The sequence below is a fragment of the Eublepharis macularius genome, chromosome 3, assembly GCF_028583425.1.
Source record: "Eublepharis macularius isolate TG4126 chromosome 3, MPM_Emac_v1.0, whole genome shotgun sequence".
Classification (NCBI taxonomy): domain Eukaryota; kingdom Metazoa; phylum Chordata; class Lepidosauria; order Squamata; family Eublepharidae; genus Eublepharis; species Eublepharis macularius.
The window spans coordinates 134,783,954-134,796,674 of NC_072792.1; the positions used below are offsets into that span (position 1 = coordinate 134,783,954).

Here is a 12,721-nt window from a genome sequence, read left to right on the forward strand (position 1 = left end):
AAAACCATTACCTTGTCTGTGAGTAGTCTGATTTCACTGTCTTACTAACAGGTATAAAACCAGCTACAACCTCCCTTCCCCAGTACAAATTCAAAGACAAAAGAAGGGTTTGAAAGTTGTGGTGGCTGTGACATTTTGTCATGAGAGTAGTGCTGACTGGGAATTTAAAATATGCAAAAGATTAGCTCTTTTTTCTCTTTAAAAATCTTCTATCTGTGTTATGAATATCTGAAGTGGTCATATAATAATTGTAAGCACTGTTGGATATTTTAACAGAACTGAGCCTTCCTAGACTGAGCTGGTTTGTTAGATGGAATGAAATGGCAGTAGACTCATAAAAGTATCACACAACTGAACAGTCACAACAACTCCCACAATTATGGGATTTGGAAGAAGAATTTCTGATCAGATTTCCAGGCCTGTTTTTGTCCCAGAATTCCTAACTTTAAAAGATAAAGCATTATGTAATAGGAATTCCTATAAAATGTTCCCAATACATAGAAATAAAGTGTGAATGCTTGTGGACAAAATGTGGGGAAATAAACCCACAGAAATGGCTTCAGTTTTTCTTTAGTCTCTTTAAAAGTGGAAAAGGAATTGTTTCTGATATATGTATGGTGGCAATGAAGGAAAGAAAATCCAAATAGCCTGAGGTAAAGTGATTTAAAGGAGCAGCTGGAAAGAATGAAACGGGGAAAAAGCAACGATAGCTTTGGAAAATGAAGACAACACAAATACTAGTGCAAACGAGGAAAGAGGGAGAACATAAAAGCCCTGGAGCTGTTGTGTCTGGCATAGACAGACAGATATTCTAGAATTCTTACCTGTTTTTGTTGGAGAAGCTAACTAAACCTCATAAATACATGTCTTATAAGGGATGAGTCCAGCTTTTAAAGGAGATATGTGCTATAAATTGTATAAGACAGCGACATAACTCATTTGATCTTTCAGTAGCTAAAAGTACTTCATTATTTAGACAACAAATTTGCTTTTTCTGTTTGAAAAGAAAGGTGGGATAAAACATTCCACTTAGCATTTGTACAATGCTTCACACACACAGGGACTTTTATTGACAGAAGACACTTGTGCAGAAGGGATGGAGCAAATTTAACATATTCTTGCCTCCTTTGTTCACCGTTATGTATTGGTCGAGCTTCTATCACAAACAAGGCTCCTGAAGTCTGCATTGTCAATGGTTGTTTAGTGCTGGCAGCAGCTAATCATAACAGCACAATAAAGACCAATCGCTGTGCTGTAAATAAGTTACAATGTATATAGTTGATGAAAACAAGGGCTTCTAGTTAGGTGATTCTTATTGGGTGTTAACAAAGCTGGGGCGTGGTTTGGGGGTTGAAGTTGTGTATAAATATTTGCAGCTTGCTGCCTGTGTTTCAGAGATGTTCCTGCTGAATAAAGAGCTTGTTGAAATCACTTCAGAGGCTGAACCCACTACTTAACACTGGCAACGATGGGATTTCGGAGTGGGTATGCAGCCCCAAGACCAGAACTGAACTACTAAGTTTTGGTAAGCAGCCCCAAGAAGCATAGCGGAATCACTTGCTGGGGAGAAATTGTTGCCTCGACCACCCAGCACCCGTTCACTCCGTCCCAGTGGGTAGACATGGCTACCAAGGGCCAATTGGAGCTGTTTGACTCCAACGCTGAGGACTGGGAGTCCTACATTACTCAGTTTGAGTTCTACCTCAAAGCGAACAAAGTAGAAGACGCAGATCTCGTGAGAGTGATGTTCTTTAGCATCTGTGGGAGGTCCACATTTGACATTGCCCGGGCTCTAATGGCACCTGCCCAGCTGGAAAGTACGGCATTGGACACAATAAAAAACAAGCTCAGAGAACACTTCTCACCACAGCCTTCAGAGATAACAAGCAGGCATGCGTTCTATAAGAGAGACCAAGCAGAAGGTGAGTCTGTAGCAGCATTCGTCACAGCTCTCTGACAAGCAGCCAGACTATGCAAGTTCACCTCGAGATGGCACTTCGAGACAGACTGGTATGCGGTCTCCGGGATGAAAAGCTCCAGAGGCGTCTGTTTGCCAAGAAAGATCTGAGCTTCAAGACTGCATACAATGAGGCCATCGCCGCTGAAGCCACGGAACAGTCTGCAAAAGAGGTCCAGCAGTCACACACTCCACTGCAGTCCCACAAGTCTGAGCTCGTCCACCAGGGGTGCATCAGGGACGTATCCTCATTTGAAGATGAAGATGAGGAGGTGCTGCGGACCAAGGTCGCCAGTAAGAAACTAAAAGAGCCACAAGCATTTCAGGGGACCCCTTGTGCCACCTGTGTGGGGGGGTCCCACTTGCAAAAACGTTGTCAGTTCCCAGACGCTCATTGCCGGAACTATGGAAAATTGGGACACATTGCTCGTGTTTGCCCATCTGCCAAAAACCAAAACAGATCGCCCAAGTCAGGCCGCAAGTCATCGCCGGTCTACAAAAAGATGCACAGCTGCAAGAATGACTGCCACACGCTCGAGCTACGTGGCGCCAAGGTAGTACAGACCAGTGACTCATCCGTCCTTCCATTACAATCACCAACATGAGAAAAAATAAAAGTGACAGTGAGAATCCAAGATGTGCCCTGTGAGATGGAAGTCGACTCCGGGACTGTGTTGTTCATCATCTCCTCTCACACACTCCGGAGGATCTACCCCAAGGCATCCAGCCGCCTGTCACCTTAAAACCAGTAGACCTACTACTTAAAGACTTTCAGGGCCATCAAGTGCCTGTAGTGGGCATCGGCACATTCCAAATTAAGTACGAAGACTTTGCTGGCCCGCTGTGGCTGGTGGTGGTTCAGGGCTGCCAGCCAAGCTTACTTGGCCTAGACTGGTTCCAACTCCTGGGAATCCTGGTCTCTGGCATACAATAGATCCATCACAACAATGTCACATCCGTGTGCAGCGAGTTTCCAGAGGTCTCTGATGGCTCCCTAGGAACATACACTGGTCCTCCAGTGTCTTTTGACTTCAACCCAGCTGTGGCGCCCATCTGCTTTAAGCATTGCTGTGTCCCCTTCGCACTCAAGCTTAAGATAGATGAGGAACTGAACCGTCTGATCGAGCAGGGAGTCCTGGAGCTGGTTTCCCATGCAAAATGGGAAACTCCTATAGTAACGCCGCTCAAGCCAAACAGAGCAGTCAGAATTTGTGCAGATTATAAATGCACAGTGAACAAAACCGTGCAGCAACATGCCTACCCAGTGCCTGTCGTGAGCCATCTCCTAGCATCCCTCCAGGAGGGGAAGGTCTTCACAAAACCTGACCTTGCCCAAGCTTACGAGCAGCTACCTGTGGATGATGCCACGGCAGAAGTCCAAACAATCACAGGGGTGCATTCAAAGTCAAGTGGCTGCAGTTCGGCATCAACGTGGCACCAGGGATCGTCCAAAGCATCATGGAAGGTCTTCTCCGGGGAATCCCAGGCATCATCCCATATTTTGATGACGTCTTGATCACGGGAGGCTCTGAGAGCGAACTTACAGAGCGCCTCTGAACTGTCCTCAGCAAACTACAGAGCGCAGGCTTAAAAGTGAAGCGAGAAAAATACCAGTTTGGGTTTCCACAAGTGGAGTTCCTGGGGTTCCTCATCGACGCAGCCTGCATCCATCCCACACCAGCTAAGGTCCAGGCTATCCGCAGCACACCACCTCCTGGATCAAAGAAGGAACTGCAATCATTCCTGGACCTTCTCAACTTCTACCATGCCTTCTTACCACACAAAGCATCAGTCGCAGAACTGCTGCACCGACTCCTCGATTCCTCCGCCCCCTGGGTCTGGGGCCAAAAAGAAGACGCAGCATTCGAAGCAGTAAAAGACCTGCTGTCATCTGGGAGTATCCTAACACACTATGATGAAAGGAAGCCGCTTGTTCTTGCCTGCGACTCCTCACCATATGGCATTGGGGCTGTCCTCAGCCACAGGATGACCAATGGGTGAGAACTTTAACTTTAACTTTAATTGAATTTTTATACCACCCATCTCCCGAAGGACTCAGGGCGGTGTACAGCAAAAATAAAACATACAAATATAAAACAATAAGAATATAAAATATAAACATATTGAATAATTTAACTCAGAACAGGACAACTCAAAACACATTTAGGCCAGCCCCGCTTGTTGGAATAATAACGTCTTAAGGGCATGGCGAAAGGTGTGTAGGTCAGGGACCATACGTATCTCCGGGGGCAATTCATTCCAGAGGGCAGGTACCCTCTGGAAGTATCACCTACTTCTCTAGAACATTGTCATCTGCAGAGCACAACTATGCCCAGATAGACAAGGAAGCCCTGGCCATCATAGCAGGCATAAAGAAGTTCCACAATTACCTCTACAGCCGGAACTTCCTCATCGCTACAGACCACAAGCCGTTGCTAGATCTGTTCGTTCCTGACAAACAAACACCACAAACCCTTTCACCCTGGATGCTGTGCTGGACTGTGTTCATGTCAGCCTACTCATATGAACTGCAGCACTGGCAGGGTAAAGCGACTGGACACGCTGACGCCCTTAGCCACCTGCCGCTGCCCAACACAGGGGCTGACCCATCAACAGCACACCACAATCTGCTGCTCGAGGACCTGCTGAGTCCACCGATATGAGCCTCTGATGTAGCAGCTCACTCTGCCAAAGACCGCACCCTCGCCCGTGTGCTCAACTGGGTGTGGAGGGGGTGGCCAGAGGGCCGTTTGGCCGAAGAGTTCCAGCCATACTCTAACAGGCAACATGAACTCTCCATAAACAAGGGTTGCCTGCTGTGGATGAACCAAGTCATCATCCCTCCTAAGCTGCAACATCAAGTACTCAAGGCACTACACAGTGGACATCCGGACATCATGAGCATGAAGACACTCGCCCGCAGTTACGTTTGGTGGCCGGGCATGGACAAGGCTATTGAGGAGTGGGTCCACACCTGCAAGCCACGCCAAGAGACTTGCCCAGCCCCAGCACAAGCTCCAGTGCACTCATGGGAGTCAGCAAGGGCACCATGGTCCAGACTCCACCTAGATTTTGCCAGGCCGTTCCAGGGACAAACATTACTCATTATCGTGAACTCATAATTGAAGTGACTAGAGGTTGGTCCTGTCTCCGCCATGACCACTGCCATAGTTATTCGAGCCCTCCGTCGGCTGTTTACAACAAACGGGTTACCTGACACTGGTGTCCAACAATGGGGCGCAGTTCACAGAGGCAGAATTCTGGCAGTTCCCGGTTGACAATGTCATCAGGCAAGTCACATCAGCCCCGTTCCATCCATCCACCAATGGGCAAGTGGAATGGATGGTAAGGACAACCAAGGACAGACTCCGGAGAATCAGTCAAGGTGACTGGCACACGCAATTGGTTGCTTTCCTACTACAGCAGCACGTCACACCTAGCTCTGTCACAGGCTGCAGCCCAGCCGAGCTTCTCATGAATAGAAGGCTCACAATCACACTGGACAGGCTGCACCCCAACCTATCCCCCGAGGAGCAATCTTCGCCAGATGGAGAGGTGAGGATCTTCCAGCCAGGAGATCTGGTCTATGCCCGCAACTATAGTGAGGGCCCAGTGTGGGTGCCGACATCCATAGAAGCAGCAACTGGACTGGTGTCGTACGCTGTCATCACGGCCAATGGCAAGAGGCTACAGCGCCACTTGGACCAGCTCTGATGCAAATGACCAGCAAGGACAATGGAGCGCGAAGGCGTGCCTACGGCCAGCGTCCGAGGAAACACTGCGGCACAGGAGACAGACAACAAAATTGCACCACTGACTCCTCAGACACCAACCCTACAGTGTCCAGAGGCAAGCGCTACTCCTGAGAGCCACTCAGAACTGTGTGATGGGCCAACCATGGTACCGTAGCTGGCACAACCACTGTCCTTGAGCTCTCCCCTACCTCCAGCGGACTTGCGACATTCCCAGCAGGTTCAGGTTCCTCCCCGCCACCTAAGGGACTATATTTGCTGAGGGGTCAACTCTGACTTAGGGGGGAGGAGCTTCTATCACAAACAAGACTCCTGAAGTCTGCATTGTCATTGGTTGTTTGGTGCTGGCAGCAGCCAATCATAACAGCACAATAAAGACCAATCGCTGTGCTGTAAATAAGTTACAATGTATATAGTTGATGCAAACAAGGGCTTCTAGTTAGGTGATTCTTATTGGGTGTTAACAAAGCTGGGGCGTGGTTTGGGGGTTGAAGTTGTGTATAAATATTTGCAGCTTGCTGCCTGTGTTTCAGAGATGTTCCTGCTGAATAAAGAGCTTGTTGAAATCACTTCAGAGGCTGAACCCACTACTTAACATTCACCATGCCGTTCTGAGAGATCCCCTGTCTCCTAGGAGCAAGAATTGGGGGGACTCTGTGAGCTGCAACTGGAGGGAAGGAGCTCCTTTCAGTCAATTTAGCTCTTCTGATGATATTAGAGATCCAATTATTATCTTTGTGTAATTTAACAGCAGCCACGTCCGTTTTCTTTTTATTATTTGTAGTTTGAGGAGGACAAGCTAACAGTGGTTGACCTAGGAATACCTACTAAGCATAGAGGTTACAGTGTCTGATTAGGATTTGGGAGTGTAAATAGCACTTATATTCTATATCATACGTGAAATGCCATGGGTTCCACCTCAGATGAATATGTAACATGGCTGGTTCTGTATGGATGGTGCTCTTTACAGCACCACACGTTTTATATTTGTGCCATGATGCCAAGTAGAGAGGCGTTCCTAACAGCTCTTTTCCAGCTGTGGAACACGTACCCTGGAAATATGTGAAAGTCAAAGCAGCTTTTTCACAGATGCTTTTTAAATGTTTCCTCCATCTGTAATGGAAATGTACAGAATGTCATTCTTTGGATCTGGATCATTAAGGATTTCAGCATACTGAATTGGACTAGAAAGTAAAAATTATCTGCATATGTTACTTCCTCCCTTTCCCTGGTACTAGGATTGCTATCCAATGCTGCAGTTGCTGAAGCTTCCAAAAAGTCTTCAAGGGTAGACCTGTGGGTAGCCTACTGCAATAGCAGCTCTAAAGACTGACAACGTATAGAAAAGCATAAATGCAAGAGTGCTTTCAGATACAGATGCCCCTTTATCTTCAGGTAGTCATGCCAGATGACAAACATGGTCATTCAGTGGTCAATGTACATTCATTTACTCACCATCCTGTTTTAATCAGTGTCCAGCCAGATACTTGCTGGACATCCACAAGCTGTGCATGAAGGCAGTAACTTTCCACTGATATGCAGAAGTATGCTGCCTCTGAAAATGGATATTTAGCTATTGTGGCTAATACTCACTGGTACTCTGATCCTCCATAAATCAGTGTAACTATGTTTTACAGCCATTTTAGCTATGGAATGCTAGCACACCCTGTAGCAGAGAATTGTACAAATTAACTGTGTTATGTCTACCCAGTCCTGAATCTATTTTACTGGATGACTAAATTCTAGTATTATGAGAGAGGGCCAAAACGAAGGCCTGAATCCAGCCATACTTTCCAAAGACTTAATTACAGTTTTCTTAAGAAGGGCCATTAATTTTTGCCAATTCCACCTCCCACTGCAACCCTCCCTCCCCACCCCCATTCGTGAGGATCCAGTGATCCCCAAGGAATAAACTGGGGGAAGGAGACTCAGAGGGCTGCAGCAGGACAGCAAAATCAGCAGAAATCTGTGTTCCAACTTAACAAAACTTAAATGCTCTTAAGTCTTTGAACTAGCTAAGGGTTGGATCTAGTGCAGAGTTTTTGCAGGCATGACTTCCACCCACAGAACATGACTTTCTCAGCTCCCTGCTCCTGTGATAGCCCAGAGTACCCTCCAAAATCCTGTTTCTGGGGGAACAGCGCCGCTTCAGTAACAGGACATTTTGGGTTGCAATGGGAGCCAAGTACACTCTTCAGGCAGAAGTTCTAGCACCTGCAGAAATGCTGTGGTGGATCCAGTCTGCGATCTCTTTACTTTTCTCAGCTTTGTCCATGCCATTCATAATTTTACCCCCTTTTACCCAATCCTTGTATTATTTCACCAGATCTCATTTTGAATTTTTGTTGCTAATTTAGCCAGTTTGACTTGGTCCTTTTGGGGCTCTTCATATTCTGAATAATTTGATGTCATACACAAACTTTATTATGGCTCACCTTGGGCTCTAGATCACTGATGAATAACTCGAACATTATTCATTACAGGTATCTTAGGGTCCAACTACAGATTACACTAGTTCACCATGGAGATGTGCTGCCATATTGTAGATGTAAGTCCCCAAAGGCAACTCCTGGTGGCACATGCTGCTCCCCAACGGGGCAAACAACACTCCCTCTAGCCCCTAAGACAGTTTCAGCTCCTGAAAATGACACAAGTAAGAAGGCTGGAGCCCCCCCCCCCCATGACACAATCGTGATTCAAATGAGGCCCCCGATGTGCTTTCCCAGGAGTTTCATCACAGACTCATAGCTGCAATGTGACCACCAGTCCCAACTGGCAACCTGTGTAAAGTGTAATGTAGTTTGAATTCAGTTTCTTAATTCTCATCTACTTGCTCATGGCCACCGGCTACTGATTCAGAAAAAAAGGCTTCTTCCCTGTGAGGCTGTACAGTAAAAACAAACAAAAGATATTATTTGTATTGTTACCATAATGATATGTTACTTCAAACCTTTGGACAATCTTTAACAGGAGACATACATTAAAGCATCACTTTTGAAATACCATGGGTTATCTTCTAAAAAAGTTGCATGTGCTCTCTTAATATTTTTTCCATGTGTGGTCTCCAATAACCATGCAAGGACCAGCACTTAAAGGCCACTGAATGTTGAATTTATCAATAAGACTTGATATTTAGATTAAGCAGCAACAGGGCAAGGGGATAACTTGAACACTAAAAGAATTCCCTGTCTGTCTCAGATTCCCAAAAAAGGCATACAAACTCAAAGCAGTGATGTTTTGATCTGGGTAGCTAAAAAAGGGTAGAAATAATTGCAACAGCAATTCATGGGTCTTCATGCAAGATCAAGTTATACTTAGTATCTGGCTAGAACTAACTAACTACAGTCACCCTGCACATACACGCTTTAGTGCCCTCCAACAAGAATCCAACGATACTTACCAAGCCAGCAGTTCAAGGCTGAAGCCATCCATGATCCAGCATCTCCTGCACTGGGAAAGGAAGTATTCCTGCTTCCTTCTCATTTTAAATCTCTCTTCCTGTAAGTCCCCCCTTATACTAAGATAGTCCTGTCCTGAGTCCAAAGCTTTCTTGGGTGTGTCCACGTCACTCTTTCTAAACCCAGAAAATAAAAACATCCTTTGGGTTCCTTCATTGTTAATGGTTTTTGATTTCCACATTTTTTATTCCTATTTATCCCAATTGGCAAAAGCTAAGATATAGCTTGCTTTTCCATCTGTAACACTGCATTATCAATTAGTGTGACTTAAATTTAAGCAATTTCTAGTTTTAAAGTTTTAAAGTTCATAAGTATGCCAAGCACCCACCTTTGCCTATGAAATGTTTGATACGTTGTGCATGTGATGTTTTCCAGGATTTTTAATCTCCATCGCTTCCCACCCAAAAACCACTGTTTAAAAAAAAGGTTTGGATAAGTTTTTCCTCCCCTTTAATCAATTTCATTAAAAATGGCTAAAATTATCTTGGGACATGTAGGACTTCATTTGCTATTTCAACTGTACAACTAACAAATTGGCAGAAAAAAGGGACAGAAAATATGTTTACATTCATAGAGCATTTTACATCAGACTAAACAAAAAGCCATTGTAAACTCCCTTGGCCTTTATCCTCTTTTTAGTAGCAAATAAGAATTTACGTTTTTAAAAATATAATCTGTTCCTCTAGTTTCAAAATAGACATCATTAAATCTTAACTCTTAGTGGTGAAGAGAGGGAAGTTGTTATAAATGCAGCAGATTGTTCTACAAGAACAGAGGCCAGCAATTAACATGTTACTGGTCTGGGGGCCCAGGAAGGCAGAACAAGGGCACTCAGACTGGACTTTGTAGCAACTTATATTTCTAGGACAAATGAATTGTGTGATAAAATGAAAGACACATCTATGTCAGCAGATTAGAGTGGATGATGCCCTGCAATTATCAACAAGGCACTTGTACAACCATGCAAGTGGAAAGTGGGAAAATAAGCCTATTTGAACTCATAGGCTGAAATCATGCAAATGTAGCATTTCTTTTACCAGACTGTCTCAACTTACATAAACAGGGGATCCTATGTTGAATCATACCCTACAAGCCATTTTAACCTCTTACAGCATTCACAAAACTACCTTTCCCCTATTCCTGTTCTACCTTTGAAATCGCCTACTATTTAGTCAGCATTGTTATTCTCACCTTGGGCAAGCTACAAATATTTTTTTCCACCTAAGAATAGTTCTTCAAGTTTCTGCTTTGTGATAAAACTGACCTTTGAGCTTCAGGATATTTAAAGCAGCCCAGTCCAAGTAGTGGGCATGCTTTCAGCCTCCCATATAACTGCATCAGAAAGAGGGCCAAAATCTAGCTGTGGCAGGACTCTGCCAATTACTTGGCATAATGGTTAACCCAATTCTGCCAGACTATCAATGATTACATTTAAATTCTAGGCTCTGGTCCTTGCAGGTAACATGCTTCACTAAATTAATCACCACCCATAGGTCTGCCACACTGGAGTAAACTTTCAAGAACTTCCTGCTTACACAACTCCAACATATGTATATAGTTCTACAACTCTGTAAATGAATTAATGTCTTTATTCTGTGAAACGGTTCACCATTTTTCCTGTTTTACAGATTGTGAGAAATTTCCACATACTGTGAAAGTCTAGGCTGACAGAAGCACGAGTGCTTAAACTTTCTGCCTTCTATTCTAATGTTTTGAGTGAGGAAAATGAACAAATGGTGCAAGCATCTTAATATTGTGCATCTCTCTTGTGAGAGATTCTTTTCAGACACTGCAATGAAAGAGAAAAAGCAGATGCAACACATGTCCATGTATCTGCTAAAATACAGATGCATCCCAAAGCCATTCTGAGTTACTGGCACAACACTTGAATTGCACTCTCCAACTTTTTGGTCCGACATTCTGTCTCCTGGACTAAAATGGCTTTACCATTGCAGGTAAGCTAAGAAGTCTGTGTTCTTTATTCAGAATCCAAAATAACTACCACTTCCTGTTTCTACATACTACTAATAAAGATTAGGTGCCAGTTGTAATCCTAAGAACGCTTTCTTAGGAATATGCCCCATTGTATAAAATGGGACTTATTTCTGAATTGATCTGCTTAGGATTGCTCCCCCTAACTATGCAACGGAGGCAGGGAGCGGGGGGATAAACTTCTTTTGAGTTCAATATTTTTGAGTTCAATATTATTAAGGGATAATTAATCTGCATTATAGGACCTGGAGCAGGAACTTTAACTCCTGCACTATTTACTCAGCAGCCAGTGTGCTTGTGCTTAAACCACAAAGAGCAATAAATAAGTAAATAAATAAATAAATCACAGCTTCATTTGTTTTGGCTTCCGGCTGCTAAAAATGAAGAGAGCATCACCAGCCAGTTCCTTCCTATTTGAGAACACACAGATGCAGCGTTTGGGCTTCCCAGAGGGAGAAACAATAGACCACAAAAAAAAGCTTTGTTTAGCAGACTTTAAAAAAAAATCTATTAATAACGTGAAATAACATACAAAAGAGGGAAACTATATAGGAAGGCCATTAAGAAAAAAAACAGTAAAGCGAGTGAGAGGAAATTGCTTCGCTGTGTTTTCATCAAAACCTTTATTCAAGGCTACCGCTAATCCTCCTGTTCCAGCGGGTTTCTAACCAAACACTCAGAAACAAGTTGCAGCGGAAGGGAACCGCTGCACTCAGACTTAAAAACAGCTCTCGGGCTTTTTTTTTAAAAAAAAAAACCTCTCCCTCAGTTTCTAACAGAGACTTTGTCCATATTCTCTGCTCAGAAATGCGAAGAGTTGAAAAGCACATGGTAGCTTAAATTCTTTAAAAAGAGGAGGGAGGCGTCAAGGCGCTGGAAGAAAGCGGTGACCAAATCGTCACCCTGTGAAAGACGAAAACCCAACCCGTTTGCCAAAACAGGGAATTAAAAGAACCACAGGAAACTGAGATGGGATTGAGGTTTTGCGTATTCTCCAGAGATGCCTTTTCTTTCTTTCCCTCCACACTTCCTTCCCTTAAATACTTCGGGTGGGGAGTTAAATTCTTTCCTCATTTTAAGCGCTCTCCGTTGAAGAAAGTCGGGGAATACAACCCCTTTTCTTAGGCAGCAGGATTTCCGCACGCCCTCTAGCTCGCTCCTTCCATCCTGTTTTCCCCACCGAGCCCTCGCTCCCTGTTGCGCGGTCGACAAAGACACAGAGCCGCGCAGCGCCTCACTCACCTCTCGCCTTTCCTGCATCCTCCTTCTTCCACAGCCACCCCACGGATTCGCTTCGGGCACTTGCTAGGCAAGCCCCTCCCCCATCCTAAAGGACCCACCTCCACCATCTTCTCCTCCTCTTCCCCGGGCTGCGGAGGCAATAATCAGTCCCGCCCATTCCAGCGACCAGCCCCTCCAGGGTATCCGACCACCGTCGTCTGAGAGATGCCACTAATATCCCCCCTTTTGGCAACAATGGTTTCTCTCCCCCCCCCCCACCCCCAAGGAAAAGGCTTAGTGGGTCGAAATCATAGAGACAAAGGCGGCGCGGGGGGGGGGGG

The 12,721-nt window shown here is 44.9% G+C and overlaps 1 protein-coding gene and 1 pseudogene across 5 annotated transcripts in view; one reads left to right on the forward strand and one right to left on the reverse strand.

Annotated features, from left to right (window-relative positions):
* Positions 1–12,453, reverse strand: part of PHLDB2 (pleckstrin homology like domain family B member 2) — a 105,150-nt gene extending 92,697 nt beyond the window's left edge. For 4 of the 5 annotated variants that reach the window (XM_054973576.1, XM_054973573.1, XM_054973575.1 and 1 more), the window contains exon 1: positions 12,402–12,453. The gene's annotated coding sequence lies outside the window, so the exon portion shown is untranslated. Of the gene's footprint in view, positions 1–9,109; positions 9,284–12,401 lie in introns of all 5 variants that reach the window. The other variant, XM_054973571.1, reaches the window with a different exon arrangement.
* Positions 1,990–5,671, forward strand: LOC129326275 (uncharacterized protein K02A2.6-like; annotated as a pseudogene).
* Positions 12,454–12,721: the final 268 nt, after the last annotated feature.